Below are 18,096 nucleotides of genomic sequence, written 5' to 3'. Positions count from 1 at the left end.
TTTGTTAACAAGGCACATCCTGCACAGGCCTAGATCCCTTAAACCTTGATTCCATACAACACATGTTTTTGTGAGCTCAAGGTTGGGGCAAAGAGGTTAGGGCAAAGAGGTTGCGGCAAAGTTACAGATTAACAGCATCTCAGGACACAGCAATTGTTCAGGGTACAGGTCAAAATGGAATTTCTTATGTCTTCCCTTTCTACATAGACACAGTAACAGTCTGATCTCTCTTTCTTTTCCCTACAAACATCACCCAGAGTATGCATTCATCTAACTACCAAGTGACAGTGGGGTCGAGTTAAAAGTGCAGGTTGGCCTGGCAGAGGGAGGGATACCCAACTTCTCTCCCCATAACATGTACTTCTCTCTACCCCTCCTTGGGCTCTGATGAGATTTGGAAATGGCAGATAGCCCAGTCTCATAAACTCACACTTAGGGCTGTGGTTCTTTCCCTTGGCTACACATTGGAATCATTTGAGGTAGGTTGAAAGATAGATTCTGATTTAATTGTCTAGGATGCATCCTGAGCATCAGGATTTTTTTAAATCTTTCCGTATGAAGCTTACAAATAGTCAGATTTGAGAACCACTCCAGATGGCCTCTGAGAGGAAGAACCTCATCTTTTTTCTTTTCTTTTCTTCTTTCTTTTTTGAGACAGTGCCTCACTCTGTTGCCAAGATTGGAGTCCAATTGTGTGACCATGGCTCACTGCAATCTCCAGTTAATGGGCTCAAGCAGTCCTCCTGCCTCAGCCTCTTGAATAGCTAAGATTACAGTTGCTTGCCACCATGCCCGGCTAATTATTTTATTTTTTGGATAGACAGGGTCTGGCTTGATGGCCAGACTGATCTTGAACTCCTGGCCTCCTTTGCCCCAACCTTGAGCTCACAAGGCCTCAAGAGATCCCACATCAGCCTCCCAAAAGTGCTGGGATTACAGGCAGGAGCCACCGTCTCTGGCCTGCATAATTTCAAGTGATGTAACAGCATCATGCTATCTTGGACAATATGCTCTTAAGTTCCACCTTCTGGGTCATTGTCTTCGTCTTGTGCAAAAAAAAAAACCTATAGCAAACACCTAATTTTCCTACTCTTCTGTTAAAAACAACGGAAAAAATCATATATTAGCTATTTACTACAACTAGGTAATCTGATAGGTTATTTAATCTTTTTTACAAGTTTTAATTTTATCAAATTAAATGTGTGTCATTTAATCCTTTTTACAAGTTTTAATTTTATCAAAGTTTTATATGTACATCGTTTTTAAAGTTCAGTAATGTTACTGTGGAAATTAGCAATCCTCTGCTTTTACCTTTTTTTTCCTTAATTTCCACTTCCCAGAGGTACCCACATTTGTCCTTTCAGCTGTTCTTTTAACATTTTCCACTCTATGTTTAGTTAATAGGTTTACCCTGCTATTTCTTGATTTCTTACTTTCAGAGACAATCTGTGGCTTCCTAATGTGAAAGATAGAGTTAACTCTCTTACTCCACCTCTACAACATAGACAAATACATACTCTCTGATATCCTAATTAAGGCATACATTTTGGTTAGATCAGTATTCAGTTAATTATGTAATATTATTCAAAGCTGGGCCATGTAGTTCTTTGTTATTTTGTTTTGTTTTTTTGATACAGAGTCTCACTTTTGTCACCCAGGCTGTAGTATAATGGTGCTATCTGAGCTCACTGCAACCTCCCTCTCCAAGGTTCAAGTGATTCTCCTGCCTCAGCCTCTCAAGTAGCTGGAATTACAGGTGCCTGCCATCACACTCAGCTAATTTTTTTTTTTTTTTGTATTTTAGTAGAGAGGGGGGTTTCACCATGTTGCCCAGGCTGGTTTCGAAGTCCTGACCTCAGGTGATCCTCCCGCCTCGGCCTCCCAAAATGCTGGGATTAGAGGCATGAGCCACCATGCCCGGCCAGTTTTTTGTTTCTTTTATTTTTGAGAGGGTCTCGATCTATCACCCAGGCTAGAGTGCAGTGGTGTGATCACGGTTCACTGCAGCCTCGACCTCCTGGGTTCAGGTGATCCTTCCACCTCAGCCTCCCAAGTAGCTGGGACTACAGCCACTTGCCACCAGACCCCGCTAGTTTTTGTATTTTTCGTAGAGACAGGGTTTCGCCGTGTTGCCAAGGCTGGTCTCAAACTCCTGAGCTCAAGCAGGTCGCCCACCTTGGCCTCCCAAACTGCTGGGATTACAGGCATGAGCCACTGCACCTGGCCTTCATTTTTAATTTGCTCAATTTTCTATGTAGCTTATATTAAGTTATCTTCAAACACTCTTCCAGAAGAATACAACTCCTGTGAATATGTTTGCATGCATCAGATACTCTATCAAATTTTGTTTTTTAAAAAGAATGATTGCTACTGGTGCTTTCTTTGTGTATGCTCCAGTCTGGACTGGTTGTGCTCTAGACTTGAGAAAGCTGATGTCCTAGGATCTCCCTTCACCATCATCTCAGGAAAAACCTAGACCTCTCTCTCAAGTTGGATCTCTGCTTTCCTCTTTCTTAGCTTACTTCCTTCCTCATTTTAGTGGAACATATCCGCCAGTAGCCACATGAGTTTCCTGGGCTACCGGAGGATATGTTCCACTAACCATATTCTCCAGGTTGTATGAGAGGAAGATCATCTGAGGCTTTGTTTATTGAAGCATATCATTATTTTAGCTTTATAGTTGGTAAACAGTTTGGTTGGGAATGCTGGATTGGGACTCATTTGCTTTCAGAATTTTGAAGACATTGATCCATTCATTATCCTCTGGATTCTAGGGGTTTGTTCAGCAACCCACTGCCATTATGATAACGAACCATTTGTATGTTACTTATTTTTACATTCAAAAAGATTTTAAGATATTCTCTTTTATCTCACTATTATAAATTTTCATGATAATATGCCTTGGCATAGTTAATTTTCATTTATTGTCCCAGCTGTTGGTGGAATCTCTCATTACAGAAACTAGCATCCCCTACTTATGGAAATACTCTTTTTTGAGTTGGAGCCTTGCTCTGTCACCCAGGCTGCAGTGCAGTAGCACGATCTCAGCTCACTGCAGCCTCTGCCTCCTGGGTTCAAGTGATTCTCCTGTCTCAGCCTCCCAAGTAGCTGGGATTACAGGTGTATGCCACCATGCCTGGCTAATTATTGTATTTTTAGTAGAGATGGGGTTTCACCATGTTGGCCAAGCTAGTCTTGAACTCCTGACCTCAGGTAGTCTGCCTGCCTCAGTCTCCCAAAGTGCTGGGATTACAGGCTTCAGCCACCACACCTGGCCTGAAAATATTCTTATATTATTTCTTTGATAATTTCCTCCTCTCTGTTTTTCATGTTCTCTCTTTCTGGAACTCCTATTAAATAGTTGTTGGATGTTCACGACTGGTCCTCTCTTCTTATTACATTTTATTTTCTATTTTCCACTTGTTTGTATTTTAGTTCCACTTTCTGGGAGTTTCTAAAAAATGTTATCTTTTAATTATTCTATTGGGTTTTTCATTTCTGCTGAAAAGCTCTTTTCATTCTGTTTGTTTTATCTCCTAAGTAGTATCCTATTCCTGTTTTGTGGCTATGACATATTTTCTTATTTCTCTAAAAATATTAATATTAATTTGAAATTTTCTCCTTCCTGCATAGCTGTTTCCTCCAAGTGTCTTTTTACCCCTCCCATGTTTTGTTGTTTAATTTTTTACATTAGAGATTTTCCTTAGATTTGGTAGCCATTGATTTTTCCATTATGGTTAAAAATGGTAGACCGTAAAAGTGGTTGGAAGCTCTGAATGTGTGGAGTGACCTGCCTGGGCTCTGGATTAGAGGTCATGACTGGGTGCAATTGCTGATGCCTGTAAGCCCAGCACCTTGGGAGGCCAAGGGTGTGCAGATCGCTTGAGGCCAGGAGTTCGAGACCAGCAGGACCAGGCGAAACCCCATCTCTATTAAAAATACAAAAATTAGCCAGGTTTGGTGGCACGCACCGGCAATCCCAGCTACTCAGGAGACAGAGGCACGAGAATCTGGGAGGCAGAGGTTGCAGTGAACTGAGATCACAGAGACAGGGCTTCCCCACGTTGGTCAGGCTGGTCTCAAACTCCTGACCTCAGGTGATCCGCCCGTCTCAGCCTCCCAAAGTGCTGGGATTACAGGCTTGAACCACCGCACCTGGCTGGACTTAAAATTTGAAAAAATAAATTAAGAGTTGGTAATGATAATTCAGTTGCATTAGAACGAAAGAAGGCCTGTGGTGGTGAGATGAGTTAAAAAAAAAAAAAAGAAGAAGAATTAAGAAAGTAATGAAAGAAGTAAAAGTTTCATCTTACTACGTCTTACTACGAAAACTGAGAACTATGTATCTCTAAAGAATTCCCCTGAATAAATTAGAATCTAGGCTAACTTCCTAAAAGAATATAGTACCAAACTCATCAAAACGTTGTGTCCTTTAACCCCAGAATTATAAAAGTTAGTCATTTCAATCCCAGAAACATATATCTATTTAAGCTAGCTCCCACAAGGCTACAATAAACCATCTCATAAACATTAAAGGACAGAAAAACTCCACATTTTATGTTTAAAAATTATTAAATCTGGAACAAGGCTAAATTAGAAAATTGGTTTGCTGAGAAATTAAGTAACAATAATTTTTAATTTAACTGGTATGATATGCAAACCAAGTGTTAGGGCAATATGAGTCTGGTTTCCTGTCTAGAAAACCAACATGAAAACATTTTTCAAAATGTCTCTTTTCTGTGCGTGAGTATCTTTATAGAAACAGCTGTGTAAAATTTAGCATAGCTCTCTTGCTTAAACCTGTGGGTTTACTAATTTACATTACTAATGTTTCGGTTTATTTATTTATTTATTTTTCTTTTTGAGATGGGGTTTCGCTCTGTCACCCAGGCTGGAGTGCAGTGGCAGGATCTCAGCTCACTGCAACCTCTGCCTCCCAGGTTCAAGTGATTCTCCTGTCTCAGCCTTCTGAGTAGCTGGAATTACAGGTGCCCGCCACCATGCCCGGCTAATTTTTGTATTTTTAGTAGAGATGGAGTTTCACCATGTTGGCCAGGCTGGTCTCAAACTCAAGCTCAAGTGATCTGCCCGCCTCAGCCTCCCAAAGTGCCTGGGATTACAGGAGTGAGCCATCATGTCCGGCCCGGTTTTATTATTTATTTATTTATTTGGATTTGCAAATTACCTGATTTTCTCTAAAAGAAAATATGCGTATTTTCTGGCTCTGAAATATGACTTTTGTAACCATAGAGCAAATATTTCTTTACCTGCTAATTTTGTTTAATTTCACGAGCATGTATATTTTATTTTACAGTTTTGAAGGAGGCATGCACTTCATTCTGAACAAAGAAATACAAACCACAGCATGATAAATGGCACAATATTAACTGCCTTAAAATGATGAAATGATGTCAATGTTGGAAGTGGAGTAGGGTTATAATTGTTTTTAAATGCAAATACCATTAGGTTTTCTTTTTTTTTCTTTCTTTCTTTCTTTCTTTTTTTTTTTTTTTTGAGACAAGGTCTTGCTCTGTCGCCCAGGCTGGAGTGCAGTGGTGCAATCTCTGCTTACTGCAACCTTCATCTCCCGGGTTCAAGCAATTCTCCTGCCTCAGCCTTCTGAGTAGCTGGGATTACAGGCACCCACCACCACACCCGGCTAATTTTTGTATTTATAGTAGATAACAGGGTCTCACCATGTTGACCAGGCTGGTCTCAAACTCCTGACTTCAGATGATCCTCCCACCTCGGCCTCCCAAAGTGTTGGGATTACAGGCGTGAGCCATTGCGCCCAGCCAGGTTTTCAAAGAATTCAGCCTGGCTGTATATGGGCCTTCCCCAGTTCACAGTCAACATGATGTTCTCTTTGGAAGTGCAAATGAATAACCCAGGGAGGTAGGTTTGAGAGCTTTCTGTGGGCAGTTCACTTTTACTTTCTTACAACTACTTCATTGGCAGCCAGACAGATGAGGAATGAGGGACATCTTTCCTTGCATGGCCCCAGGTTTTCATGCTGCACAGGCTGCATTGTGCCTCCGACGCAATCATGTGTTCTTCGTTAGCTGAGAGGCTCAAAACAAACTAGAGGTCAAACTTTAACTTGATTTGAAGACAAAGTGCAACTTATTCAGATGCTATATGGGGAAGATAACCAGATTTGCTTATTTGGGGTCTGCTGTTTGTCATATAGGTTCCTAGATCTTCACTCAGTTTAATTGTTAAGACACCATTCCCAAAGGAGACATCATAGTGCTCAAATTGGTAAGCCTCATCTGCAAGGTCTTCCAAAAAAATTCTGCTTAGGAGTCCAGCATTTCCTCTGCTGGTATTTGATAGGTCATCTCATTTAGAGAGCCTAGGTCACCCAAAGTTCCCGATTTCCTCAAATTTGTCAAATAGACACTGTGCTTTTTAACTTTCAGAATCTGATTGAGAGAGTGGAGGTAAAGCTGGCACGGCAGGATCCGCAAGCTGTGGCCAATCCGAAGCCCAGCATTGGAGGATGCATAGCAGGGCAAACCCTGTAGGCCACGGGGCCAGGACAAGGGCCTGGGACAAGCTTGGAGGCATCGACCAGGGTGTCCACCTAAATGGCATTCTTGATCATTCTGTTGACTCCATTAACAGAGTCACTGATAGAGTTATGAGGGGCTTAATGAATATAGTATATAGTGAATATAGTGTAATAAACGTGTAGATTGTGGCTGGGCATGGTGGCTCATGGCTGTAATCCCAGCACTTTTGAAGGCCAACACAGGAGGATTACTTGAGGCCAGGAGTTGGAGGCTAGAGTGAGCCATGATCCCACCACTGTACTCCAGCCTGGGTGACAGAGCTAAACTGTCTCTTAAAAAAAAAATAAAAATGTAGATGCTAATTGCTATCCATTTTCAGCAATGAGAATCCCTTGAATGTTTACAAGGTACCAGGTCAAATTTTGAGACTTGCCATCTGGTAGTGTTCTTTGGATTGCTTGAACTCATACTGGTAAAGGCATATCAGTCATTATCAGTTGTTATTCCATCTTTGTTTGAGAACTAAGTTTGGATTAAGTAACCTTTTGAAAAACCTAGATTTGTTCTGCTTTTTTATTTTGTCCATGGAAAATCATTTCAGTTGTTTTTAGGCCTGGCTTTCTTCTGGGCTTGGCATTTCAGATTTGCTTCTAATCTGTGAATAACTAACCAAATTAATGGGCTGCTTTGAGCATCATTTTTAACTGGAGAGACGGAAATTCCATCATGCTTCAGATCATAAGTCTTGTTGCCAAAAAGTTTCCCCAAGTGACAGCAGTTACGTATTTGAGATTTATTGGCAAGTTTGGGTGTCCCAGAGTGATATGAGTAGGAAAATGAACACTTTAAGGCAAATCCTGAACTGATTCAGAGAGACTGCTCCAATCTTTTGAGGTTACTTGTCCTTATAGGAAGTGTGTGTGTGTGTGTGTGTGTGTGTGTGTGTGTGTGTGCTGTCTTCTGGAATTAGGGAAAATATAGCCATTGGTGTATTAGGTTCAATATTGAATAGAAGTTCCTCCCTCTGGTCACAAAAAGAAATGGCCAACATTGCAGTTTTCAGGACAGTTAAACTCATAAACAAATTTCAAAATCTTTCATCTGAGATATTTTTATGAGTAGGCACAGGGTTTCTGAATGCATCATACAATTGGATCGAAGCCTGGAAAGTCACTCCGGTGTGTTTGAACAAACTAGCCCACGAGTACCATATTTTTTATATTGGAACATTCCTTTGCCTTTTTAAAGTGACCCAGCATCTATCTTATCCCTTTTTCACATTCTGGAGTAGTTGAAGTAGATTTGTCACAAAGTCTTTTCAAAAACTTTACTTTTGTCCTTTTGCAAGGCTAGAAAGCAATAAATCAAGAGGATAAATCTTGGATCTGCAACTCAAACTGGATAAAAACTTTTGTAGCTTATAGAATTCTCTTTCTCTCACATACACAAACAGACACATATGCACAGTGGGTCAATTATGAGTGTTATTATTTATGGAGTTAACATTGTCAAATGGGCATATTGCATTATACTTATGATGCAGGTAATATATGCATACATACATATCTTGTCTGCTTTAGTTAATCATATAGTGAGATGAACTATGTTGCTATGAGAAGACAGAATTGGGTAAAATACAGTTAATCTGATGATTTCAAATGTTTTCAGAATGACTACAATTATTCAGTCATTAAACATTTGGATATTTCCTAGATGTCCCAGACTCTGTTCTAGGATCTGGGAATATAAAGTTTTTTTTTTGTTTTTTTTTTAAAGCTGTGTCCCAGCTGGGCACAGTGGCTCATAACTGTAATCCCAGCACTTTGGGAGGTGAGTAGATCACCTGAGGTCAAGAGTTCGACCTGGCCATCATGGTGAAACCGTGTCTCTACTAAAAATGCAAAAATTAGCTGGTGGTGGTGGTGGGCACCTGTAATCCCAGCTACTTGGGAGGCTGAGGCAGGAGAATTGCTTGAACCCGGGAGACAGAGGTTGCAGTGAGCCAAGATTCCGCCACTGCACTCCAGCCTGGGTGACAGAAAGAGACTCCATTCAAAAAAAAAAAAAAAACTATAGGAGACAGTGCATATAAATTATGATTAATGAGACAAATGCTATAAGAAATTTTTGAGCAAAGGGAGTAAAGAGTTAAGCTAGCTAAAGTGCATGGGAAAGTTTTCAGAGAAGGAAAGCATTTCATTTGAAACTTGAAGTGTTAGTAGAACAAGCCTGGTTTAGAAAGCGGTCAAGTGCATTCCTGGAAGAGTTGCTATAGCACATTAGTAGGGTTCAACCGGATCTGATTTCCTTTTTTTTTTTTTTTTTTGAGACGGAGTTTTGCTCTTGTTGCCCAGGCTGGAGTGCAATGGCACGATCTCGGCTCACTGCAACCTCTGCCTCCCGGGTTCAAGTGATTCTCCTGCTTCAGCCTCCCGAGTAGCTGGGATTACAGACATGCACCACCACACCAGGCTATTTTTGTATTTTCAGTAGACGTGGGATTTCTCCATGTTGGTCAAGCTGGTCTCGAACTCTCGACCTCAGGTGATCCGCCCGCCTCAGCTTCCCAAAGCGCCGGGGTTATAGGCATGAGCCACTGCGCCTGGCCCAGATCTGATTTCTAAGGTGAACAAAATATAAATTAATTGAATTTTATGAGCTGAGTATTTGTATTTATTGAGCCAATCTTGGAGTCAGACTCCTCTCTCTCTCACATATAACATACCCAAGCTTTTGGCAAATCTATCAACTCTGTGTTCAAAACATATCCCAAATCCAACCATTTCTCCCCATCTTCATGGCTAGTAGCCTGGTTCAAGTCACCATCAATTCTCACCTGACTACTACAGAAACATCCTAATTGGTTGTGTTGGTTCTCCGTTGCTGTGTAACAAATTGCCACACACTTAATAGCTTAAAACCACACACATTTATTATCTCACTGTTCCCATGGGTCAGGAGTCTGAAAATGGCTTAACCAGATACTCAGCTTACAGCCTCCACAATCTGTAATCAAGATGTAGGCTTGCTATATTCTCATCTGAGGGATTGACTAGGGAAGAATTTAACTCCAAGCTCATTCAAATTGTTGGTAAAGTCAACTCTTTGTGGTTATGTAACTGGAGACCCAGCTTCTCACTGGCTCTTGGCTGGGAGCTATCTGTAGGTCCTAGAAGTGTCTCATAGTTCCCTGCAAGTGGCCCTCTCCACAGCAGTTCACACCATGGTGGTTTGCTTCTTCAGCAGAATCACTCACACTCTGGTCGGCTAAGATGAAGTCTTATGTAATGTAACATATTCATGAGAATGACATCCATCATCTTTGCCATATTCTGTTCATTGGAAGCAAGTCACAGGTTCTGTCAGCACTTAAGGGAGAATATTACACAAGGCATGACTCATTGGAGGTCATCTAAGGCTGTGTCAACCAAATTGGTCTCCCAACTTCCACGCATGCTCTCCTACTGTTTATCTTCTATACAAAACCCAGAGTGATGTTTTTAAAATGTAAAACGTAACAATGCCGTTCCCTTGCTCACAACCTTCTAATGGCTTAAAATCTAAAAGGCCTATAAAATCATATATATGTGATCACTGGCTACCTCACTTGCAGTCCCTCTGCTTATTCCTACCCAGTCCCATGGGAATCCTTGCTGTTCTGGAAATAGGCCAAGCACATGTCTGTCTTTGCACTTACTATTTTCTCTGCCTCAAACACTCTATTCCAGTAGATCTTTAAGACTTGAACCCTCTCTTCATTTAGGTGTCTGCTCAAATGTCACTTCTTCAGAAACTACTACTTTTAACCCTCCAATCTAAGATAGCCCTTCCAGGATGATCCACACCTGTCCTTTGCCTCATTTTCTTTCTGTCCTTTGTCTTTCTGTGTATTTTAGAATATACTTATTCACTTATTTATTAACTGTCTCTCCCACTGGAACTCAAGCTTCTTGAGGACAGGGACCCAGTCTGTCTTATTCACTGTAATTTTCCCAGTGCCTATAAAATTGCCTGGCATATAGAAGACACTTATTTTTTTGAGATGGAGTTTCGCTCTTGTTGCCCAGGCTAGAGTGCAATGGTGCAATCTCGGCTCACTGCAAGCCCACCTCCCGGGTTCAAGCGATTCTCCTGCCTCAGCCTCCCAAGTAGCTGGGATTACAGGAATGCACCACCACGCCTGGCTAATTTTTTTTTTGTATTTTTGGTAAAGACAGGGTTTCTCCATGTTGGTCAGGCTGGTCTCGAACTCCTGCACTCCAGTGATCTGCCCGCCTCGGCCTCCCAAAGTGCTGGGATTACAGGCATGAGCCATGGGGCCTGGCCCTTTTCCCTTTTTTTTTTTTTTTTTTTTTTGAGCTGGAGTCTCACTTTGTTGCTCAGGCTGGAGTACAGTGGAACGATCTTGGCTCACTGCAACCTCTGCCTCCTGAGTTCAAGCGATTCTCTCACCTCAGCCTCCTAAGTAGCTGGGATTACAGGCAACCACCACCACACTCAGCTAATTTTTGTATTTTTAGTAGAGATGGGGATTTACCATGTTGGTCAGGCTGGTCTCAAACCCCTGACCTCAAGTGATCCACCCACCTTGGTATCCCAAAGTGGTGGAATTACAGGTGTGAGCCACCACGCCTGGCCTAGAAGACACGTAATTTCTTGTGATAATAAATAATGAAAAGATTGAGACACAAAACTTTTAAAAATATTTTATTGTCACTGATGATATGTTCAATTTTTCTTTTCTATTTTTTTAATTTTTATTTTATTTATTTATTTTTTCGAGACGGAGTTTCACTTTTGTTGCCTGGGCTGCAATGCAATGGCGCAAACTCCGCTCACCACAACCTCCGTCTCCCAGTTTCAAGCAATTCTCCTGCCTCAGCCTCCCAAGTAGCTGGGATTACAGGCATGTGCCACCATGCCCGGCTAATTTTGTACCTTTAGTAGAGATGGGGTTTCTCCATATTGGTCAGGCTGGTCTCGAACTCCTGACCTCAGGTGATCCACCAGCCTCAGCCTCCCAAAGAGCTGGGATTACAGGCATGAGCCACCGCACCCAGCCTTCTATTTTTTTTCTTTAAGAGATGAAGTCTCACTATGTTGCCCAGGCTGGTTTCAAACTCCTAAGCCCAAATGATCCTCCCACCTTGGACTCCCAAACTGCTAGGATTAGAGGCATGAGCCACCACACCTGGCAAATTTTTCAAGTAAGCAGTGAATAAATCCTAAACCGTATCCTTCTGAAATCTTACTCATGATTTTTTTTTTTTGGAAGAGTGAAGAACAATCAATATCTCAAATGAGATTTAAAGTCATATGTACCATCTCAGAATAGTTAATATTTCTTGGTCATCAAGTAATCAAAACTAGCATTGTGGGAAAGCCTGACATTAACACAAAAGAAGGCAGTTATGGAGGAAGAGAAACAAAAAACACAATACATACAGAAAACAAACAGCAAAATGGCAGTTGTAAATCCTTCCTTATCAGCAATTACATTAAATGTGTATTACTGAACACTTCACATAATAGGTAGAGATTGGTGGAACAGATTTTTATTTATTTATTTATTTTTAGACGGAGTCTCGCTCTGTCACCGCCCCGGCTAATTTTTGTATTTTTAGTAGAGATGGGGTTTCACCATGTTGGCCAGGCTGGTCTCAAACTCCTGACCTCAAGTGATCCGCCCACCTCAGCCTCCCAGAGCGCAGAGGTTACAGGCATGAGCCACCAGGCCTAGCCCCTACATTTATTTATTTATTTATTGAGACAGAGTTTTGCTCATTGCCTAGGCTAGAGTGCAGTAGCGCAATCTCAGCTCACTTCAACCTCTGCCTCCCAGGTTCAAGTGATTCTCCTGCCTCAGCCTCCTGAGTAGCTGGGATTACAGGTGCACGCCGTCATGCCCAGCTAATTTTTTGTATTTTTAGTAGTGATGGGGTTTTATCATGTTGGCCAGGCTGGTCTTGAACTCCTGACCTCAGGTGATCCACCCACCTCAGCCTCCCAAAGTGCAGAGATTACAGGCGTGAGCCACGATGCCGGCCTCTATTTTTTTTTTTAAGATGGAGTCTTGCTATATTGCCCAGGCTGGTCTCAAACTCCTAGCCTCAAGCAATTCTCCAGCCTTGGCCTCCAAGTGCTAGGATCACAGTTGTGAGCCACTGTGCCTAGCTGCCACTTTCCATAATGGGTAGAACAACTGGATAAAAGATGGCCAAGGAAATAGAAGATATTAACAACACTATAAATCAACTTGACATGAAAGACATCTATAGAATATCCAACATTCATTCAGCCAGGCATGGGGGTTCATACCTATAGTACCAACACTTTGGGAGGCCAATGTTGGACAATTGCCTGAAGCCAGGAGTTTGAGACAGCCTGGGCAACATAGTAAGAACCTATCTCTACAAAAATAATTGTAGTAATAATAACACCCAACATTCTAAGATATTCAAAGGTGTCTATAAAATACACGTTCCGCCAGGTGTGGTAGCTCATGCTTGTAATCCCAACACTTTGGGAGGCCAAGGCAGACAGATCGCTTGAGTCCAGAAGTTTGAGATTAGCCTGGACAATTATAAATACAATAATTAGCCAGGCGTGGCAGTGAGTGCCTGTAGTCCCAGCTACTTGGGAGGCTAAGGTGGGAAGATTGTTTGAGCCTGGGAGGCAGAGGTTGCAGTGAACCAAGATTGTGTCACTGCACTCCAGCCTGGGTGACAGAGTGAGGCCCTGTTTAAAAAAAAAAAAAGTAATAAAATAAAATTAAAATAAATTTTAAAAAATACACATTCTTCACAAGTGAACATGGAATATTTTCCAGGACAATCCATATGTTAGGCCATAAAAAAAGCTCAGAAAACTTTAAAAGACTGTAATAATACAAAGTATGTTCTCTGACCACAGTAAAATAAAATTAGAAATAATAGTAAGAGAAATTTCAGGAAATTCACACATATTGGAAATTGAACAACACAATTCTTTTTTTTTTTTTTTTTTGGTGTTGAGACAGTTTTCTCTTGTTGCCCAGCCGAGTGCAATGGCGTGATCTCAGCTCACTGCAACCTTCACCTCCCAAGTTCAAGCGATTCTCCTGCCTCAGCCTACCAAGTAGCTGGGACTACAGTGTGCAAGCCACAATGCCTGGCTAATTTTTGTATTTTTAGTAGAGACAGGGTTTCACCATGTTGGCCAGGCTGGTCGTGAACTCCTGACCTCAGGTGATTCACCCACCTTGGCCTCCCAAAGTGCTGGGATTACAGGCGTGAGCCGCTGTGTTTGGCCTGAACAACCCATTTCTAAATAACTAACGGGTCAAAGAAGAAATCACACAGAAAATTAGAAATACTTTGAGATGAATGAAAATAAAAAAACCACAACCTACCTTAAATTCAATGAAGTTAAATTGGTGCTTACAGAGAAATTTACTGCTCTAAATGCCTGTATTTTAAAAAGAGTAAAGGCCAAAAATCAATAACCTAACTTTTCTCCGTAAGGAAATAGAAAAAGAAGAGCAAACTAAACCCAAATCAAGCAAACACAAGGAAGAAAATGATAACTATTATAGCAGAAATAAACAAAATAGAAAATAGACAAGATCAAGTGCATTCAGGGTGGTATGGCCGTAGAAACAAAATAGGAAATAGAATAAAAATGAAGAAACTCAGCAAAACTAAAAGTTGGTTGTTTGAAAAGATAATCAAAATTGACAACAGTTAGCTAGACTGACAAAAAAAAAGAAATAAAAGAAAGAAGACTCAAAATACTAAAACCAGGAATGGAAGAGATGACAGAATACGATGAACAATTATATGCCGACAAATAAGATAACCTACATGAAAGGGGCACATTCCTAAAAAGATCCAAACTATCAAACTGCTTAAAAAATAGACAACCTGAATAGAACTATAGCAAGTAGAAAGGTTGATGAATCATTAAAAAACCTTTCTTTTTTTTTTTAATTTTTGAGATGGAATCTCGCTCTGTTGCCCAGGCTGGAGTGCAGTGGTGCAATCTCGGCTCACTGCAACCTCCGCCTCCCGCATTCAAGCTATTCTCCTGTCTCAGCCTCCTGAGTAGCTGGGACTACAGGCACCCGCCACCACGCCCGGCTAATTTTTGTATTTTTAGTAGAGACGAGGTTTTGCCATGTTGGCCAGGGTGGTCTCCAACTCCTGACCTCAGGTGATCCACCCGCCTTGGCCTCCCAAAGTGCTGGGATTCCAGGCGTGAGCCACCGCACCCAGCCAAAACTTTTCTATAAATAAAAGCCCAGAACCAGATGACTTCACTAGAGAATTCTACCAAGTATTAAAGAGGAATGAACACCAATCCTTCACGAAACCTTCTGAAAATATGAGAAGGGAACACTTTTCTACTAATTTGTGAGACCAATATTGGCCTGATACCAAATACTAGCATACTAGCAAACTGCATATAAAAAGGATTATGCTGGCCAGGAGTGGTGGCTCATGCCTGTAATCCCAGCACTTTGGGAGTCCGAGGCAGGCAGATCACAAGGTCAGGAGATCAAGACCATCCTGGCTAACACGGTGAAACCCAGTCTCTACTAAAAATACAAAAAAATTAGCTGGGCGTGGTGGCGGGCGCCTGCAGTCCCAGCTACTCGGGAGGCAGATGCAGGAGAATGGCGTGAACCTGGGAGGCACAGCTTGCAGTGAGCCGAGGCCACGCCACTGCACTCCAGCCTGGGCAACAAAGTGAGACTCCATCTCAAAAAAGAAAAAAAAAAAGAGGATTATGCACCATAACTAAGTGAAGTTTATCCCAGGAATGTAAGATTGGTTTGATGTACAAAATAAATGAATATAATGTACCATATTAATAGAATAAAAACCAAAATCATATGATCGTCTCAGTAGATGCAGAAAAGCATCTGACAAAATCCAACACTCTTTCTGAATAAAAACACTCAACACAAATAGAAAAATAACTTCCTCGGGGAACATCACACACCAGGGCCTGTTGTGGGGTGGGGGGAGGGGGGAGGGATAGCATTTGGAGATATACCTAATGTTAAATGACGAGTTACTGGGTTCAGCACACCAACATGGCACGTGTATATGTATGTAACTAACCTGCACGTTGTGCACATGTACCCTAAAACTTAAAGTATAATAAAAAGAAAAGAAAAGAAAAGAAAAGAAAAATAACTTCCTCAATCTGATAAAGGTCATCAACAAAAATCACACGGCTACCACCATACCTAATGGTGGAGGACAAAATGCTTTCCCCCGAAGATCAGGAACAAGAAAAGGATGTCCATTCCTGCCATTTCTTTCTTTCTTTCTTTCTTTCTTTCTTTTTTTTTTTTTTTTTTTGAGACGGAGTTTCACTCTTGTTGCCCAGGCTGGAGTGCAATGGCATGAACTCAGCTCACTGCAACCTCTGCCTCCCAGGTTAAAGCAATTCTCCTGCCTCAGCCTCCCAGGTAGCTGAGATTACAGGCTCCCACCACTACACCCAGATAATTTTTACATTTTTAGTAGAGACGGAGTTTCACCATGTTGGCCAGGCTGGTCTCGAACTCCTGACCTCAGGTGATCTGCCCACCTTGGCCTACCAAAGTGCTGGGATTATAGGCATGAACCACTTCACCCAGCCAAATTTTTCACTTTTTGTAGAGATGAAGTCTCACTATGTTTCTCAGGCTGGTCTCAAACTCCTGAACTCAAGTGATCCTCCTGCCTTGGCCTTTCAAAGTACTAGTACTATTTCAACATGTTTTGTAATTTTTTTAGCAACAGAGTCTCACTTTGTCACCCAGGCTAGAGTGTAGTGGCACAATCATAGCTCACTGCAGCTTTGAACTCCTGGGCTCAAGCAATCCTCCTGCTTCAGCCTCCCAAAGAGGAGTGTGCCATCATGCCCAGCTAAATTTTTAATTTTTTGTAGTGATGAGGTTCTCACTGTGTTGCCCAGGCTGGTCTTAAACTCCTGGCCTCAAATGATTCTCCTACCATGGCCTCCCAAAGTACTGGGATTACAGGTGTGAGCCACTGTACCTGGTAAGAGTATATGTTTTGCACTTCTTTTTTTAGTTTATTCCTAAACATTTTATTCTTTTTATGCTGAATGAAATTATTTTCTAAGTTTCATTTTCAGATTGCTAGTGTATAGAAAAACAATTGATTTTTATATATTGATGTTGTATCCTACAAACTTGCTGAACTCATTCATTAGCCCTAACAATTTTTTGCAGATTCTCTAGAATTCTCTATATTTCATGTATGTATGTATGTAAAAAGGGATAGTTTTAGCCCTTCCTTTACAATCTGGCAATTGTAGGCAGAAGTTGCAGTGAGCCAAGATCACACCACTGCACTCCGGCCTGGGTGACAGAGCGAGACTCTGTCTCAAAAAAAATAAATAAATAAAGAAGGATGAAATAGTAATACATGCTTTAACATGGATAAATATTAAAAACATTATGGTAAGTGAAAGAAGGCATGCACCAAATGCCACATACTTGATGGTTTTGTTTATATGAAATTTCCAGGCTGGGCACGGTGGCTCACGCCTGCAATCCCAGCACTTTGGGAGGCCAAGGCTGGTGGACCACCTGAGGTCAGGAGTTCGAGACCTGCCTGGACAATACGGTGAAACCCCGTCCCTACTGAAAATACAAAAATTAACCGGATGTGGTGGCAGGCACCTATAATCCCAGCTACTCAGGAGGCTTAGGCAGGAGAATCGCTTGAACCTGGGAAGCGGAGGTTGCAGTGAGCCGAGATCATGTGATTGCACTTCAGCCTGGGCAACAAGAGCAAAACCTTGTTTCAAAAAAAAAGAAAAGAAAAGAAAAGAAATTTCCAGAATATGCAAATCTATAGAGACAGAAAAGAGATTATTGGTTTCCAGGAGCTAGAGGGAGGAAAAGATGGAGAGTTACTGCTAATGTAGTAAAACACATGATTTCCTAGGGGTGATAAATATATATATATATATTTTTCATTGTTGTTGTTACAGAAGAGAGTGTGAACAGAGTTTCCCACTGCCAAAGATTATGCAGTTGAGTTCTCCACATTTGGGGAAATTGCAGGGATCAGCACATCCAGAGTGCAATGAATAAGCCTCACCCTGGGCTTTGTGATGATGGTATTTCACCTCCTAGGTAAGTATGAAAATATTCTTGAATTAATTAGTGGTGGAGATTGCATAACCTTGTGAACTTACCACAAATCCTGAGCTATATATTTTAAAAGGATGAATTCTATGGTGTGTAAATTATATTTCAATTTTTAAGAAAGAATCTACAAAATTTATGGAGAAGTAGGTCGTAAGGAGCTACTTAAGCAAGAATATCTTTCTGGCTGGAGAGACATGGTTCTTCATGGAGTCTACAGACAGGGTAGGAAACCCAATCCACTTCCCTTCCCTAATAGGTAGGTTCTGCTCTTCACTTTACCCAAATGTCCCCCCCTTTTTTTTTTTTGAGGTGGAGTTTCACCCTTGTTGCCCAGGCTGGAGAGCAGTGGCGCGATCTCGGCTCACTGCAACCTCCACCTCCCAGGTTCAAGCGATTCTCCTGCCTCAGCCTCCTGAGTAGCTGGGA

General features: G+C 41.5%; 1 non-coding gene across 1 annotated transcript; it reads right to left on the bottom strand.

The window, feature by feature from the left end:
* Positions 1–17,507: 17,507 nt before the first annotated feature.
* LOC112208886 (U1 spliceosomal RNA) lies at positions 17,508–17,663 on the bottom strand. The gene has a single exon (XR_002943434.1). It is a non-coding gene; the product is annotated as a U1 spliceosomal RNA (small nuclear RNA).
* Positions 17,664–18,096: the final 433 nt, after the last annotated feature.

Source organism: Pan troglodytes, chromosome 2, assembly GCF_028858775.2.
Source record: "Pan troglodytes isolate AG18354 chromosome 2, NHGRI_mPanTro3-v2.0_pri, whole genome shotgun sequence".
Taxonomy (NCBI): Eukaryota; Metazoa; Chordata; class Mammalia; order Primates; family Hominidae; genus Pan; species Pan troglodytes.
The sequence above is the reverse complement of the archived record's forward strand: the minus strand, read 5'-3'. Positions and strand labels throughout refer to the sequence as shown.